An 18,378-nucleotide genomic window follows, 5' to 3' on the forward strand; every position below is an offset into this window, starting at 1 on the left:
TCCATATTTCATTCTTTCGGAGGTCGATAAATTATGTACTAGTAAAATGCTGGGTTCGATGTAATCGACTTCTCCCCTCCCGACAAATTTCAGGCCTTGTGCCTATAGTAGAAAGTATTGATGTTGGTACTCCGTCGCTTACGACGTCGAGTGTTCCAGTTGATCCGATCAAGGGAATAGCCTGCTCGTGAAATTAACGTGCAAGTGGCTGAGCACTCCACAGACATGTGTACCCTTAACGTAGTTCTTACGGATTTCAGCGTGACACAGTGTGACAAGGCTGACTCTTTGAATTACAGGCACAACAAAAACAGGAAGCAAGAGTGAGAGAAAGTTGTGGTGAAAGAGTACAGCAGGGTTCGCCACCATCCCCTGCCAGTGCCGGGGGGGGGCTTTAGGGGTTTTTCGCTCAATAAACACTCACAACGCCCGGTCTGGGAATCGAAACCGCGATCCTATGACCGCGAGTCCGCTGCCCTAACCGCTGGGCCATTGTGCCTCCACAGTAGAAAGTATTATTATAATTGAAAATATATATCCATGATTTTCGCTTTCGAAAGTTTATAAGATTCTGATTGTTATGGAAGTCAGTGAATTGGCGTTATTGTGTTCGTGTGTCTAAGTTTGTGTGAGTATGTCTGTGCACACGTCTGCTTTATTACGTAAAACTCAGTGCTTCAGTCACGTCTTCAGCAGTGACGTCGCTGGAGCTTCAAATACCATCTATCGATGACTTAGTGCTATTAATATCCGGCTTGTTTTAACATGTTGATCTATTGTTGTCGATTTGTCACTACACCAGCGTGACTGAAACTAAAGGAAGTTAAATTTGCTCTGAAATGAAGAAGCTGTATTGTTTTTCAAGCTTTGCGTCTACTTGTCCGAGCAAATGAACCTGCTTTCACACCCATAAAACCTTAGGTAACCTGAGAAGCTACATCAACTTTACCCAATATAAATGTATATATGTATATATTTATATATGTGTGTGTGTTTGTGTGTCTGTATTTGTCCCCCTAGCATTGCTTGACAACCAATGCTGGTGTGTTTATGTCCCCGTCATCTAGCGGTTCGGCTATAGAGACCGATAGAATAAATACTAGGCTTACAAAGAATAAGTCCCGAGGTCGATTTGTTCGACCAAAGGCGGTGCTCCAGTATGGCCGCAGTCAAATGACTGAAACAAGTAAAAGAGTAAAAGAGTAAAAGAGCAAAGGTGTATATATATATACTCAAATCTCACCTGCGAACCCATGGAAAACAAACCTCATCCAGCTATTCTGATTATATGTCTGTGCACACGTTTGAATGTGGTGTGTGCCAGAGGGTTTGCAAATCCAATGGGGGTCTTAAAAGACATGTTAGGATCCACAATGAGCAGAACTTACTTGCAGGTATTGGTAGTGCAAATCAGAGGTGCAATCTGTGTGGGTGTTTTTTCAAAACACTGTCTGGTTTAAAAAGCCACATTAGATGCCATGAAGGGGCTAAGGTGTAGGTGCAGGAGGTGGTCAGACTCTGTTTAAGGAGTAGACAACCACGATATATATATATATATATATATATATATATATGCATGTATGTTTAGGTTAGTAGAGTAAGAGTTTGGAATAACCTTCTTAAGGATAGAAATATCCGTTTTACTACCGGTATAATTACCTATGTTAACCCTGGCCATACATACGCAAGCATATTATGCTGATAGACAAAGATAAAAAATGAGTTTATCCGGAAGCTTTAAAGTTGGTCAATATTTCTCCATTTTCTGTTTACCTTATCTATCTATCTATCTATCTATCTATCTATCTATATATATATATATATATATATATATATATATATATATATATATATATATACTAGTTGAGGTACCCATTAATACTCGGGAGCGGGGATATTCTCAGTACCCATTGCAATGCCTAATTTCTGTCAGACGAAAAATGAAATCAAACAGAGAACAGTGAATAGAAGTCGTAAGCAAATTCATTCACAAAACAATAATACAAATGAAAACGTGTGGAATCGGAAAATGACACTCAGTTTGGTGCAGATGGGTGGAAATCTGCAAATATATAATGAATGGAGACCTCATTGTAAAGGTGTGTTATGTAAAAGAAGAACATAAAAGTTTGAAAAGATTATTTAGAGAAAAGGCACTCAATTTCACTACTGTGTTTCATGGGTACAGTTCTACTGATCGTGAGAATTAAATATTGATTGCAACAGTTAGAAGCGACAATTTTAAGTGCAGATGTTAAGAAAATACATGTTACATATTTTAGCACACAAAGTTGCAACGTTTAGTATCGATAATTTTAAATGCAAGAGCGTGTATACCGATAAGTTAAACCTTGTATATAAGTATTAGTATGTATAAATGTAGTTTGATTTTCAGTATATCAATGTTTATGCATGAAATACTGAATAGAAAATGCCTGAGAAATAAAATGCACTTGCCTATTTAAAATCTGAAACGCTGGGGAATTAAACCAACGAATTGAAGTAAAAAGTTTTAGCAAATGAAAAGGATTCGTATCGAAATTCAGAATTAGCAAATGCTAATGGGATTACCGTTAATAAGGTGTCTGTTTATACCCATGAAACAGTTTAGGTCGAATTTCGGCATTTTTCGTCAAATTGAAATCTCTATTAATGGGTAGGACCAATTTGACGAAAGATTATCAGAGTCTGGTAGCGAACCCGTGTCGTCGTCATTTTTGTTCGTGTGCATAAAACAATTTATTTGTCTCAACCCATCCTTATTGCATATTCCACCTGTGTATAATTTTTCAAGAAAATCGGTTGAAAACTTTAAAAGTTATGGCAGAAAATAACATTCATATGAGAACTAGCCTTGAAATAAATTGCTTTTTGAAAAATTAATGCGGAGTAAAAATTCTCGAATGTTCTGAAATTCAAACTGCGGAAGTGATCGTATGGGCATTAACCTCACACACCTATCAAGTTTCATCAAGACTGATTGGATAGTCTCGAAAGTGTTAAAGTAAAAACTTCACACATACACACACACAGTCACGAACAGACAGAAATTGCCATTCATGTATATATATATGCGAACCTGTTCGCTGGCTACGTCGAGGCCCAAATATTCTCAAGTTTCACTGGTTCCACTCCCGAACTATACGGCCGTTATATTGATGACTGTATCGGTGAGACCTCACTCCTGAGCGAACATCTAGCCTCATTCTTCTCTTTTGTCAAATCCTTCCATCCTGTCTTCCACTTCTTCTGCACTATCTCTGACACCTCTGTCTCCTTTCTTGACATTTCGGTCAGCATTCATTACCACTGTCACCACCTCCATCTACTACAAACACACAGACTCACACTCATACCTCAATTTCTCCTCCTCCCACCCTAAACACACCAAGCTTTCCATCCCCTATTCCCAATTCCTCCGTCTACGCAGGCTCTGCAGTGACGACCATGACATTGAGACTCAGTCTCTACTCGTGGTTCACCGCTTCATCCTACGTTGATATCTCAACACTATCCACACCGCCCTTGCGGACCGTGCATCTTCTCTCTACCCACGAACCCGCTCCGCCGTCTCCCGCCTCCCGTTTCCCCTCACCTATCAGGCCAACATACTACCTCTCCAACGCAGCATTCTTCGAGCCTTCTGGCGACACCAGTCCGACCCCCCCAATTCACACATCTTTCCTAACCGACACCTCCCCTCCTTCAAACGAGCCCACAACCTACGAGACCTATTGGTCCACAGATTCTTCCCTAACCCAACCTCCCAACCCGGCTCGTTCCCCTGCTCCCGCCCACGCTTGAGCAATTGCCCTTACCTCTCCAACACTACCCTCCTCACCGGCACCCCTCAGCGACCATATTATATCACCGACTCCTTCAACTGCACTTCTACCAATGTCATCTACTGCATCTCCTGCTCCCTCTGCCCTTCTCTATGCATCGGTCAAACGGGACGCCGCTTAATGACCGGTTCGCGAAATACCTCCAAGACATCGGACTCGACAATGACACCCCGGTCTCGCGACATTTTCACTCTACCAGTCTCTCTTTGCAACACCTGCCTGTGTTTGGATTGTCCTTACACAGGTGCCAACCGGTCTCCTGTCTTCACCTTGAACAAAGATTAATAATTTCTCTTCGCTCCTTTGCACCACCTGGGTTCAACTCTCCTCCCCTCTTCTTCTAGCCCTCCTCTTTTCTCCTCTCTTCCTCTCACACCTACTTCCTCTCACCCACCTCTCCTCTCTTGCTCTGACTCCTACTTCGCTTCACTTCTACTCTCCTTCTAACTTCTCTTCACCCCTACTTACCTTCTCCCACTCCCTTTCCTCGTCACCCTCCCTCGTGACCCCACCCTTACACAATCGAACCCCACCTTCCTTATCCATCCCATCCCATCCCACCCTCACTCTATCCCTTACACCTACTTCCACAAACCCCACCTCTACCCCAAACCTCAGCCTAATCCACAGCCACACTTGCATTCCCCACTCTCGCCACACACCACCACACCATACACCACCATACCACTCAATACCACATCACATCACACCACCACGCACACACTAGCGCTGACCACTTCCCTGCCCTACACCATCATCCACAGACGTACACATGCAAACACGCACATGTGAAGGTCACCAGCCCTCTTCCACACGCACATACATGCTCTCTTATACACACGCACGCGCAGCTTCATTTTGTGATCACCACTATTTCCTTATCTCTCTTTCTTCTTAGGTCTCCTGTGTGACCCCTCTGTCCGGCATTTGTCATGATAGATCGCTAGCCACTATACATTCTTTATTTTCTCGCCTTGTTTCTTTCTGTGTTCCTTTCTGTGGAAGAGTGTAGGCTCGGAACGTTAAAGACCTTTTCACTTCCCGAGCGTTAAACTAATACATCTGTTTGTTGACTACACCACCTGTCTTCATCTTTTTTTTGTGAATTCTTCCCTATATCAGTCGTGACTCTTGGCACTCGAGCTGTTCGGGCTTTGCCCGAGTATGAATTAAGTGAAGTGAACGTGCATTTGCAAGCTGATTGATTTTCTGCCAACATGACTGACTTCAAGTGTATAATTTCAGTCAATAACTCAGGCTCTATTTATTTTATTGAGCCTAGTCGCAGTTCATCTATTTTCGTTCAACATCTGGCATTCGTCTTAGAGGTGCCTTGTGTAAAAAAAATACCATCTGTGGTAGATGTTCTCTCGACATCGTTCACACGCGTCTAACTCGACAAAAGCCCGAATTATCATCAATAATAGTAAAAGTTAAAAGTAATTCAAATTCAATGTTTTCTTGAAACAATAAATTCTTGTATAGATTAAGATATAAATTCCAGTCTATAAAACGTTCCCGTTCTACAATATTTTAAAGGAACAAACATTTATCCAGCAACTGGGGCTAATACGAACGACCATGGCAGGTGTAAAAGACTAACTAGCATCTCTTGTCAAGTGCACAGGCGGCAGTCAGATCACTGATGTTTGTTATGCACTCCGCTGTTGTTATTCGAAACTGTTATTCTGTGCGTCTGTGTGTAAAAATCAGTTGTGTTTTGCAGGGTTGCTTTATTTTTACCCTTAACTTAGAAATGGATTAACGACATAGTGCTAGTTATAAAAGATAAGCCATTCGGGGCTAGAAATATTGAGGGAAAACGCAAACTTCTTCGAGGAAGTGTCTTATGCAAAATCTGTGATGAAACCGAGTGACGCTGATGACCTGGAGTCGCCTCTGATATATATATATATATATATATATATATATATATATATATATATATATATATATATGTGTGTGTGTGTGTGTGTGTGTGTGTGTGTGTGTGTGTGTGTGTGTGTGTGTGTGTGTTTGTGTGTGTGTGTGTGTGAGAGAGAGAGAGAGAGAGTGTGTGTGTGTGTGTAATATATAATATATATATATAAATCAAACCAAGGAAAAATCATTTCCTTCAAAGGGTAGGAAAACATCTAATTTTCAATGGTACTTCAGTTGAATACCACAAATAAAATGGTATAATTACTACATGCAAATATTAAAGTAAATAATGAATTACAATTGACATATTAAATATTTATTTACATTATAATATAATATAATTATACTATAAAAAGATATAATATAGTATAGTATAATGTAACATAATATAATATATCAAATAATTAGAACAATTGTAGATCCAATAAATTGTTTTGACTAATATCCAATAGTGAATTTATAAAAATTCACATTTTAAGCATATGAATCCCCTCAGGATAATATTTGTTCAAAAACAGACGAAGATTCCATGCAAGGACTGCTTAATCATAAAAGAGACTCTTTATGATTTAGAAGAAAGGGAAGAAGAATGATGAACAATAGGAGGGATAAGGAGAACCGGATGAGAAAAGGGGTAATAATTGAAAAACATTATCATTAAAATATTGGCTTCACAGTTTGACGCCAAACTAGTAATATCGGGGAAGAATTAATTCGATTACATCGATCTCAGTGCTCAACTATTACATATCTTATCGACTCCGAATGACGAAAGCAAAGTCGACACCGGCCGCAGTTGAACTCAACGTAATGACGGCCGAAACACCGCTAAGTATTTTGTTCCACGTGACAACAATTTTGCCCGCTTCCAATATTAGCAACTATACTTACATTTCTTGTCAAGACAACTAGCTCCGTATTTATATTGTATTGAAAATTGAGGATTTGTCGTTCTTTCATTTTTTACCTGTATTGGTGATTGTGTTACAGTCCATATGTCATATGCATTTTTGATGCAATCCATATGAGATAGGTATTTGAGATGTAACGTTTTATAGCATGATAGCATACGGGATGGACATGTAGTTGGCGTGTTTTGTATACAGAATGACTGATGGCAACTTACTTTGTGCACATATGCAGTAGTAATAAAGCTTTTTGAATTGTATATTTCCAATGTGTTAAATGAAAATACATTACTTACATGTTATATTGGACATGCTACTAAATTACGTATTTCATTAGCTTGAGAGTTTTACAGCATCACTTTAATTTACAGTATGTAATTTCAGTAAATAATTATGAAAACACCTTGTAGCATATCCGTTTACTTCTGGTTTCAAAGTTAGCAATAATGGATAATTTACGCTACTTTATTTTCTGTTGCATGCTTGATTGCTTAAGAATGGCCTTCTAGATTGTTTTAGTGTTTTAAAAATAAGTTTTATTAAACGAATTTTAGTCATGGTAAGTATGCTTCCTAAACACTATTATTTTGTTACTAAATCGGAAAATAAGAACACTGCTTTTAGAATTATTTACTGAGATTAGCTTACCCCAAGCACAACCATTTTACTTGTTAATTTTAGTATTGCTACATTTATAGTAATAGGTTACTAATTAGTGATTGATGTAAAACAAAAATGTATATATTATGTTTAAAGTAAATGCTGTTGTAAGCAGATTAATTATTAAATTGGATCTATCTTAAATGTTATCCAGTTTAGATTTTGAATGTTTTATTTTGATTGAAGTTTTACGTTGTTGCAAAGAAAGGAATTTAACTAAATAATTACGATCAAATGTATTTTACTATGAGTATTGAGTAAAAATCTAGAATACATTACTATTTCAAATGAAGTTAATGCACTGTGAAAAACTAGAAACAGATAACATGAAACTATTGAAAAGAAGACGTAGAAAAAGAGTTGAGAGACTGTATCCAGTTTCAAAATACTACACCAAAAATTGAGACCTAACATAGATAATGAATGTACCTTAAGCTATAAATGCAACTAAAACGCAACAATAATAAAAACTTAATTTGACATAAAACTCATAAAATAAAAATATATACTTGACACATAATTTTACATAATCCAAACAGGTGAAAGAAGCACCGAAATGTTAATGTCGGGGAAACAACAAACTTTTAATCGATAAAATCTATATTCTACCTAAATTTCCAATATACTTTTTTATGGAAAGTGTATTTAATAGCAATTGCTGCGCTTAAAAACATATTGGGTGCTGTGGAGACTACAGAACGTTCTGACTATCTATCTCCCTCTTTCTTTCCTTCTCTCTCTCTCTCTCTCTCTCTGTATATATATATATATATATATATATATATATATATATATGTGTGTGTGTGTGTGTGTGTGTGTAATTGAAATCCAAGAGGAGAGGGGTTATTTTTTCACATCCAAAAACATTTTTATTAAAAAGTTTTCTACAGCATATAGAACAACTTGTATTTGTGAGGAAGAGACTAGTCGATTACATCGACCCCAGTGTTTCAGTGATATTTAACAGTACGCGAATAGAAGACAGGCAAGTCCATCTGGAAGGAATTTGAACTCAGAACGCCAGCGACGGGCGAAATACCGCTAAGCATTTCATACAGCGTGTTAACGATTCTGCAATAGTAGTAGTAGTAGTAGTAGTAGTAGTAGTAGTAGTAGTAATAATAATAATAATAATAATAATAATAATAATGATAATAATAATAATAATAATAATAATAATAATAATAATAATAATTTGGGGGGAGGAGGAAGTATGGCGAATTTTGAAAAGTATGAGATTGGGTGACGGACCTAACAGAATACGGAAGACGTTTAGAGATAGTATAAATTAGGAGAGGCATCTTCGAAGGAGTTTGCCTGTCCCCACTGATCTTTGACCTGTGTTTGATACCACTGACACTGATTCTGAGGAAAGCAAAAGCTGGGTATGCATTTAAAAGCCGCCAACAAAAAGTCAACCATTTGTTATTCATGGATGACCTCAAACTTTATGGTAAAGATGAACCCCAAGTCAGTTCCCTCGTTGATACGGTATATACCTTCAATGTTGATATCAGAATGGAGATCCGACTGAGAAAGTGTGGTGTGTTAGTATTGAAGAGAGGCATAAATCAAATGCGTGGACGGACTAACGATATTGTCGGGTGAGGTTATGAAGCAGATAGCAGACACGGGTTATAAGTACTTGGCGATTTTGGAAATGGATAAATTAACGGAGAAAGAAATGACATAAACATTTAAGGAGCACTTACGCAGACTGAGACTGATCCTTTAGTCGAAATTAAACGGACGGAGTAAGATCGAAGCTATCAACACCTGGGCGGTTTCCTTAGATATGGAGCAGGGGTAATCGTATGGACAGTAGACGAACTAAATAGCTTAGACAAAAAGACAAGTAAGTTGCTAACTAGGTATGAGTCACTCCACCCAAAATGTGACACAGACAGATTGTATTTACCAAGAAAAAGAGGTGGAAGAGGACTCATTGGATGCGAACACAGCATTAGAGAAGAAGAAAACAACATAGCATGGTATGTAAAAAATGCCACAGAACCGCTATTATTAGAAGCAAGAAGTTCAGGCTAGTGTAAGATGAAAGATTGCAAAGATACAGCACTATACAAGAAATTGAAAACAAATGAAACTGAAAATAGGTTAGTAAAGAAAAGAATGCATGGTAAATTTCATAGGGATGTTAAATTTCATACCCATGTATTGAGACACCCTGTATTATTACTGATTTTACTTTCCCCTTTATCTCTTCAATTTCAATTTCTATAACCTTTTGCTGTTGCCGGGTCGGCTCACTTATTTCAAGACTCCTATTTCATTTCATTTTGCTTTTATGCCTTGTCGGAATCCCCTTCTACTGGGTTTATTTCTGGTCCAGCATTCAATTACAGTTCGGTTTGTATCCCTACCCCACTTTCTTCTCTGCCTCTGACATTGCTTGTAAACATTATCTGGATGTCAACCTTGCCTGCGCTGCTCAACTACAGGACACCTGTCAGGCGAAAGACATTACCTTTAGCCTTTGGTTCCAAAAGCATTAACACCATTGCTATAATTATTATCATTATCATTATTATTATTATTATTATTATTATTATTATTATTATTATTATTATTATTATTATTATTTCTGTTTATCGCACGTTTTGTTGGATCTCTTAGAGCCATGCATGCGTAACGGGCTTGCTGCCTGCAGCCTACGGTACCAAGCTATCCGTTCTTTCCAGCTATCTAATACTTTCCTGATTATTCTGGCCGTACCGACAAGGTAAACCTTTGTAGCAGTTCTATTGGGCACTCTATTCCAATTTCCTTGATTATTCTTCCTGATGTCTTCTGATATTATCCCCAAGGACTTTCTCACTTTCTTCAATTTCCATAGCTGAGCTATTTCGTACAAAGGGGTTTGTATTTATCTATTTTTTCGCTTTCTTTCTTGACTATTCGTGGGTCAAAGGGGTACGCAACATCAACTATGTAGCATATGTGGTGCACCTTGTCCACCACCACTAAGTCCGGTCTGTTATGCTCTAGCACCTGATTTATTTGGATTGGGAATGTCAGAGGATCTTCAGAGGATCTCGATACAAACCAGTTGTAGAGAAACCATCTTAGAGATTATATTGCAGTTAGAGGGACAAAACTTTTAACAGCGAATAATATATATTTAAGTGCACACACTATCATATCAAATCTGCTGCCTATACATGGCGTGAAGTACTCTAGTATTTGTTTGATACTTTATTTTATCGAGCCTAAAAATTGAAAGTAAATTTGTCGGAATTTGAACTCAGAGGATAAACAGCCGGAAACTTTAACGATTCTTCCAATTTACAGCTCTTTCTGAAAAGAATTGTATTGATTTCAAATTTTGCCACAAGGTGAGCAAGTTTGGTGAAGGAATGGAATTAAGTCGATTACATCGACACCAATGTTCAACTGGTACTTATTTTATCGACCCCGAAACGATGAAAGGCAAAGTCGACTTCGGTGGTGTATGTACACAGAACTATATTGCAGTATTACAAGTTGCGAACTAACTCGAGAATCAATTGTAAATTAAAAGATTATTTGAACACTGCATAAGAAAATGCTAGTATTTACAAAAAAGAACGGAAATTTTCCTGACGAACTCGCGGTAAATAAAAAAAAAAAACTACTATTAGAGTAATGCTCACACATCAGACATGGCGTTGCAACATCAGAACTCACATCTGAATGAACGTTACACATCGTTACGTTTCGAAATTTCATACATATTTACACACACACACACACACACACACACACACACACACACACACACACACACGCACGCACGCATACACACACACGCACACACACACGCATACACACACACACACACGCACACACTTGTACATGCGTATCTTTATCTTTGTCGCATATCTTTGTACACAGATATGCATTTGTGTATCTGTGTGTATGTATGTATACGTATATATGCATGTGTGTATGTGTTTAATATCTTCCCATAAAAGTAGACTCACTAATTAATGTGTATGACCATTGCTTTTTATGAACGTCAGGGCAATGCTGACCTTTTAGTCACGTTACTGAAATTTATCTTCCCATCTAAAGACCATACAAAATCACGATAGTTGGCATCGTGTATGGACATCATGTCGCTTTCTGCCGTTATTAAAATGACCACTTTTTCTTTTAAAAGGTAACCACATACCTTCTCAGCATTTAGCAATGCAACACACGTTTCTATATATTTCTTGCCTCCACAATTTTTTCACGCCCATCCATTACAGTATTAAACCGTTTTATTACTCATACCTTCCCAGAACTGCAACCCGAAGAATTTTTCAGTTTTCTTAGAAACAACAAGCTAAGATTCTCCAACTGAACATCAACAATACATCGATGTTAGAACATTCAAATATCAGTGGTTCTCACTCTCTGTCTCTCTCCCTTTCTCTCTCTCCCTTTGTTTTTCTCTCTCTGTTTTCTCTATTTCCCCCTTTTCTCTTTGCCTTATTGCTACTTGCTTAAATAAAGAAAAGATTCATACGCAGAAGTACCCTAAAGAAACCAGAATTTTGCAATATTTTATTCACTTAGCTTTACATGTTTACACGTTTATCACCTTCAAACTATTCTCCATTTGAAGCAATGCATCGGTCCAGACGCGCTTTCCACTGTTTGAAGCAGTCCTAGAACTCTTGCGAAGTGATGCCTATTAACGCCTCGTCGTTTTGTTTTCTTCACCTCTTCCACATCTGCAAAACGTTTTCTTTTAAGGAGTTTTTTTCATTCTGGGGAACAAAAAATGTCACAGGGAGCAAGATCGGGTGAATAGGGTGGGTGAGTAAACGGGGTCATCCTTGTTTTGGTAAAAAAAACTGTCTCACACTCAAGGTGGTGTGCGCAGGAGCATTGCCATGATGAAGCCACCGTCTTCAATTTTCCACAGGTCAGGGCGTTTTCGTCTCACCGCGTCTCGCAGACGCGTCAGAGCTGCCAAATAAAATGTCTGGTTAATAGTTTGACCAGACGGAACAAATTCAGTGTGGACAATTTCTTTCGAATCGATGAAACAAATCAGAATCGTCTTGACATTGGACTTAAATTGACACGCTTTTTGGAGGCGTGGTGATAGTAAATGATTCCATTGGTTTGATTGCTGCTTCATTTCCGGATCATAACCGTATCACCAGCTTTCGTCACCAGTGATGTCCTTCCAAAAAAGGTTCGGATCAACTTTCATCTTTTCTTTCAGTCTTGATTGCTTTTTATCTTCCGTGAGCAAACGAAGCACAAATTTTGCTGCAACTATTTTCATTCGCAATCCTCGCTCAAAATTTAATGGCAGGAGCTTCAGGATACACCAGTCATATCATCAAGTCCGTCAATTGTTCGGTGACGGTCCAGCATCAGTTTCCCCAAGCGGCAAGAGACCATTTCTAAAGCGCGAAAACCACTCGTTAACTTATGTTTTGCTCATGGCAGCATCCTTGAAGCTTTTCGAAGCATGACAACTATTTCCTCCAGCGTTTTCCTCAGTAAAAAAATGAATTTCACGGAAGCATGCTGGTCCTTCATTTCTGCCATTGCAAAAAAACGACGAACAGGAGAGAAGCACTGCAAAACAAAGACGCACTACGTGGCAGTAGGAATACAACCAGAGTCGCCGGTCGGCAGACATGCCTGAGAATCGCATCAAGTGGCTTCTAGTGGCGGAAACCTGAACTACAACGGACTTGTCCCACAGAGAACGTTTCCGATTACTTTGGGTACCCACTTGTACATATTGAAGTCCAGGACGTAATGCTTTTTATCATAGGTTGCGTGATCAAAGCTGAGCTGGAAAGCAACTATGATGAAAACTTAGACCAAAATTCTTCTTTTGACAGTGGCATACCTAGTTTTCCCCAGAAATGTATTTGTGCAGCTACTGAGACTTAAACAACTATATAACATTCTGTGTTGGAATTATTAAGCGTAAATCCTAAGTTTCTAAAATTTATGACACCTAACAGTCCTCAGTTGAAAGGAAATTTTCTGTAAGGCTCTGGTGCAGCCACTTCTGACAACAGAAACCCCTCGTTGTTCAATACGATTCATTAAACACTTTAACCTGATTTCCAGTAATTTGTAGAAAACTTTTCCTCATTATTCCTTCCGTCCATCTTATGACTCAAAATTGCTCTAAATAGGAAGCCAACCAAGATTTGAATTCGTTTCCACTTGTACAAGCATTACAGCTATTTGTATGTCATTACATTCTTAATTTGCTATCCAAATAGAACACAAGCGAATACATGTTCAGTTGGAGTGTATTTTAAAACTGAAGTTAACATTTTCATTATGGATTATACGAGCGTAGTTATGTGGTAAGAAGTTTGCTTCGGAACCACATGGTTCCGAGTTTACTTTCACTGCATCGCACCTTGGACAAGGGTCTTGTACTATGTCCTTGGGTCAACCAAAGATTTGTGAATGGACGTAGTAGACGTAAATTTTAAGAAGTTCGTCAATTACATATTTATATGTGTATATGTGTGTGTGTTTGTGTGGCGTATCTTTGCATTTGTGTTTGTTCGCCACCAACACCGCTTGACAACCGATATAGCTGTGTTTACATCCCCGTCACTTAACGGTTCGGCCAAAGATCGAGAAAATAAGTACAAAGCTTTTAATAAATTACTGGGCTTGATTCAATCAAATTAAAGTGTTTCAAGGCGGTGCTCCAGCGTTCCCGCAGTCAAATGACTGAAACATGTAAAAGATATAAGATAAAAGACAATATTCATCCGGTTATATGATAACCTTTAAATATTTGAGAATAGTCTAAGGAATGAGGAAAAGAAAACGTTCAATCACAATAGATTTGTGAATAAGAGTTGTTTGCTGGAAGAAACTGACAAAATTAATAAAGCGCTAATATCGACAATGCATACTGTAACGTTTCAAAATGAAGTTCTTGTAGATTTCAAAATGTTCTGATTCCTGACACCAATAAGGATTACCTCTAATTGCTAAATGCATTAAATTACAAAATTATGATTAAAAATGTAGACAGTTTCTATTTTAAAATTTATGAAATTCATGGGATTGCCAAATGAATTAAGTGTTCTCTGGCAGATGTAGGAAAGATTATTCTAAACATGAACGCAAGAAGAGGCGCCTGCAGGCTGATTTGGATTTCAAGGTATACCTTTTACACTTCTTTCCATCACATGCACTTTAACCCGCATACCATAAGGACAGCACGCCCTCTGCTTAGTCTGCACAAAACCTGTTTTGTATATTGTGACGTTATGTATGACAATTTATTAAACATAACTAATTTTTGTTCTTTCAGGTCATTATTGCTACTGTATCTTTTGGATGGCTCATGAGATATTATCTATACTAGAATAATCCGAAAATCAATATATACTATCGAAAACGTTTGGAACAATTCTTTCCGCCTTTCACTCTCCTTTATCTCGAAGTTTTGTGAACGCAACGAAATTTGAAACACCATTATTGACAAGTGAGTTCTATATTCTTTCTATATAAAGTGAGAAAAAAGACAATATACATCATATAAATTATCAATGTTTCCATAAGAATAAAGCATTAATACCGTAACAAACGGATGCTGTTACAAGTACCAATGCCCACACGAGATTTCATGTTGGTTTATAAAAAGCACACATCAGTAGCATTATTATGTTGTGTCTAACCTGTTCTTTTATAGAACATCTAGTGCCCTACTATGTATTTTTTTTTTACATTTGCTTTTGTTGTTGTTGCTTTGAGTCGTTATATTTCTATTTCCTAAATGTCTTACTGGTGTTGCCATGGATATTTTATGACTATTCTATATGTGTAAAACGCTTCTAGACATTTTAATTTATTCCATCGCTCATACGTAGTTATCGTATTTTGATGATCACGCGTATTAGAAAGCGAATTGCTATATCTGGCGTTCACCTCTTGAGAAGACACTACACGCTCTGACGCTGACATTACAGGCATTGTGTAGTCTGAAGACAATTTAGACGAAGGCATACTTTATATAAGATTCCCTAAAGGTATCGTTTGTAATGATGATTGCATTGTAAGTCATAGTTGATTTGTATAGTGTTTGTTTTGAATTAAATTGGTTAGGTTTGTTGTGTATATGTGCTATTTTTACTCATATTTTGTGTCAGTACACAAGCACATTTAATATTTGTTATACTAAACAGTATTGTTCAAGTATAATCTAGGCAGTGAACATAAAGAATAAGTATTGTAGTTACTTTAGAAGTTAGAAATCTTTTCTGTTTTTGAAATTTTTAAATCAAGTGAAAATTCGGTATATTGATGTGATTTTTCACTCTGAATCTGATTTTGTTATACGCTTGTCGCAGAAAACTGTTTGCAGACGTTTAAAGTTTGATTATTTTTACCCAATCACGGAACAGTATTTGGAAACTGGAATTTTGTGTGAAAGCTGTCTAAGACAATATTTCACAAAACGTTACAAGTTTTAATAATTTTTAGAGAATAAATTTATGTGAAATATTATTTTCTACACCAGGCACAAGGCCCGAAATTTTTATGGAAGGGGCTAGTCGATTAGATCGACCCCAGTACGCAACTGGTACTTAATTTATCGACCCTGAAAGGATGAAAGGTAAAGTCGACCTCGGTGGAATTTGAATTCAGAACGTAAAGACAAATGAAATACCGCTAAACATTTCGCCCGGCGTGCTAACGTTTCTAATTATGGGAAATACTGGAACAGGCATGTAAACAAATACAATGGAAAATTCTGAGTGAAATTGTTTTTGCGAAAGATTACAAAATATAGAAATAACTGAATGTTATGTCAAGTCGTCAAAAATAGTGTTTCCTGGAAGAATAGACTGATATATGCATTCCTCTAATGTATCGCAATTCCGACATGGTACGGCACAAAAATAAGGCCTCCGAATGTCCACTCCTCCATTAACACCATTCCTCGTTTTGTATTTACTTCTCAATAACATTCCCAGAACCGGCAATCTGAGCTGGGGCGCGGCAATCTACAGCTGTGTAGTGGCAAGCAGACTTATAACTTAGCTTGTTACAGTGGATGCAGGCATCAATATTTCTGTGGCTTTCGGTTTGCTAAAATTTACCCAATATTTGCAAACTTTAAAAGCTATTAACATTTTATTATTAATTTATGCCAAAAATGAATTTTATTTCCATAATTAGCATTCAAAACTACAGCAATAAACCACATTTGAAGATAATTGGAACAAAATTAAAAGAAACGAAAACTGCCCGAAACAGAAAAGATCCGAAGCTAGTATAATTGATTGATAGCTGTTTTATTATACTCAATATTTGTAAATTTAAAAGTAAAATACATGTTACTTTTAGTAATGTTTATATTAAGTTGGTGAAATGGCAGAGGTATTAAAGCGATGTGAATATGAAGTTAAATTTGTTCCGGCTCTTGACCTTCTGATTTCAAACTTGAGTAACGGTAGTTTTACTCCTATCGTTATTCCAGTATCGACAAAATAAAACACCAATCAATCAGTGATATCGACAATAGCAATTAACCCCCTCCCCTTAAAACTACATTCCTCGTGTCTAAATAAGAAATAATTATTACTACTATTCTGAGGTCATAAGTTGAAAGGATCATAAGAGATTCGGAAATAATATGTAGTATTTTTTCAGCCCATTTTGTTCAGATTTCAAATCCTGCTCAATGTAATTTCGCTTTGTATCCCTCGGGGATTGATAAATGATGTGTAAAAATAATGTGTCCCCTCTTGCTCTGTTTAGTTTATTCTCTAAACAGAACATGATGTAAAAATATTAATCAAATATTGAGGTCGCCGATATCGATTAAATACCTTCCTCTCAAAACTCTTGGTATTCAATTAGGTACGAAAATAATTATTATTGATATTAGCTTTATTTTTTTGTTTTTTCCATCATGGATGGTCAATCTTCAGAGAGTGCCACTTGGGAGATATTTTCTCGTCAGCTTATTTGATCAAATGGGGTACATTTTTTTTCTTGTCCTTTGAATATCAACATAATTGCACTGAGGGTGGAAGAGAAGGTTCTTTCTTAGACATTTTTATTATATACACATATTTTTGCAAATATCAGTTTTACCTTGTAAAAGTTTTAATATGATTATTCCTAAAGTATCAGGAGAAATGTGTAGGCCACAAATACTGCCCATAAATCCCTAAAAATTTCAAAATCATCTACAGATAAATAAAATATAAATAAGAAAATGAAAATTACACATAGCTTTACAGTCTGTCTTTTAAATTTAACAGCACAGAAAAAATTGTGAAACACGAACTCAAAAAATAAACAATAGAAAAAGTACGAGTAACAGAAAGTTATTTGTTGCTAACGTTGGAAACCAAAAGACAATACTAGACATAGATCAAATTGAAGAAAAAAAATGTGAAAACCATAGGTAATAAGAGAAAATTATTTGTTCACTGCGAGAAAAGTGAGCAAGCGGTTAAATACCTATGTTTATCGAAATGGAGAATCTTCTTTAGACCCTCTAAGGAAGGGTTGGGATATCTTATTTTGATATCATGTAAGTTCATAGGCTGGAATTAAGTATATTGTATTATGAGTCAGCCAGGTAGCTAGTGCGTTTCACATGTGCAGCTCATGCCTCCCAAAGGTGTGTATCGAAATATATAGATCTCAAGAATATAAAGGACACGGTCAGAGATATTGTTGCCGATTCCTTCACAGTAGTGTTTGACATGAGTATTACTAGCAGATCAAGCGAGCACCTAGAATCTGTTTCGTTGAGTCAGTTTCCCTGAAACACTATCTGCTTTGAGCGTTATGATACACCTAAGACATACTACTAAAATGCCGGTAGGGTCTTTGGTACTAGCTTAACCTAGATAGTGCGATTACATTTTCCAATGCATACTAATTTTTAAAGACAATTGAGTGTGATTTAAAGGAGATTTCGCAGATATTTCTAAGTTTTACTACTTAAATGCTGTTTTGGTATATTTGTTTCAAATTTCGGCTGAAGACCAGCAATTTCGAGGGGGCGATAAATCGATTAAACGGATCCC

General features: G+C 37.1%; 1 protein-coding gene across 7 annotated transcripts in view; it reads left to right on the forward strand.

The window, feature by feature from the left end:
- The window catches only part of LOC106883318 (uncharacterized), a 350,621-nt gene that overhangs the window by 223,821 nt on the left and 108,422 nt on the right, over window positions 1-18,378 (forward strand). For 6 of the 7 annotated variants that reach the window (XR_016240682.1, XR_016240683.1, XM_014934329.3 and 3 more), the window contains one exon: window positions 14,640-14,813. The exons of the other annotated variant lie outside the window; for it this stretch is intronic. The gene's annotated coding sequence lies outside the window, so the exon portion shown is untranslated. Of the gene's footprint in view, window positions 1-14,639; window positions 14,814-18,378 lie in introns of those variants that run through there. 7 annotated transcript variants of the gene reach the window in all.

Source organism: Octopus bimaculoides, chromosome 2 (genome assembly GCF_046866305.1).
Source record: "Octopus bimaculoides isolate indiv1 chromosome 2, ASM4686630v1, whole genome shotgun sequence".
NCBI classification, from domain to species: domain Eukaryota; kingdom Metazoa; phylum Mollusca; class Cephalopoda; order Octopoda; family Octopodidae; genus Octopus; species Octopus bimaculoides.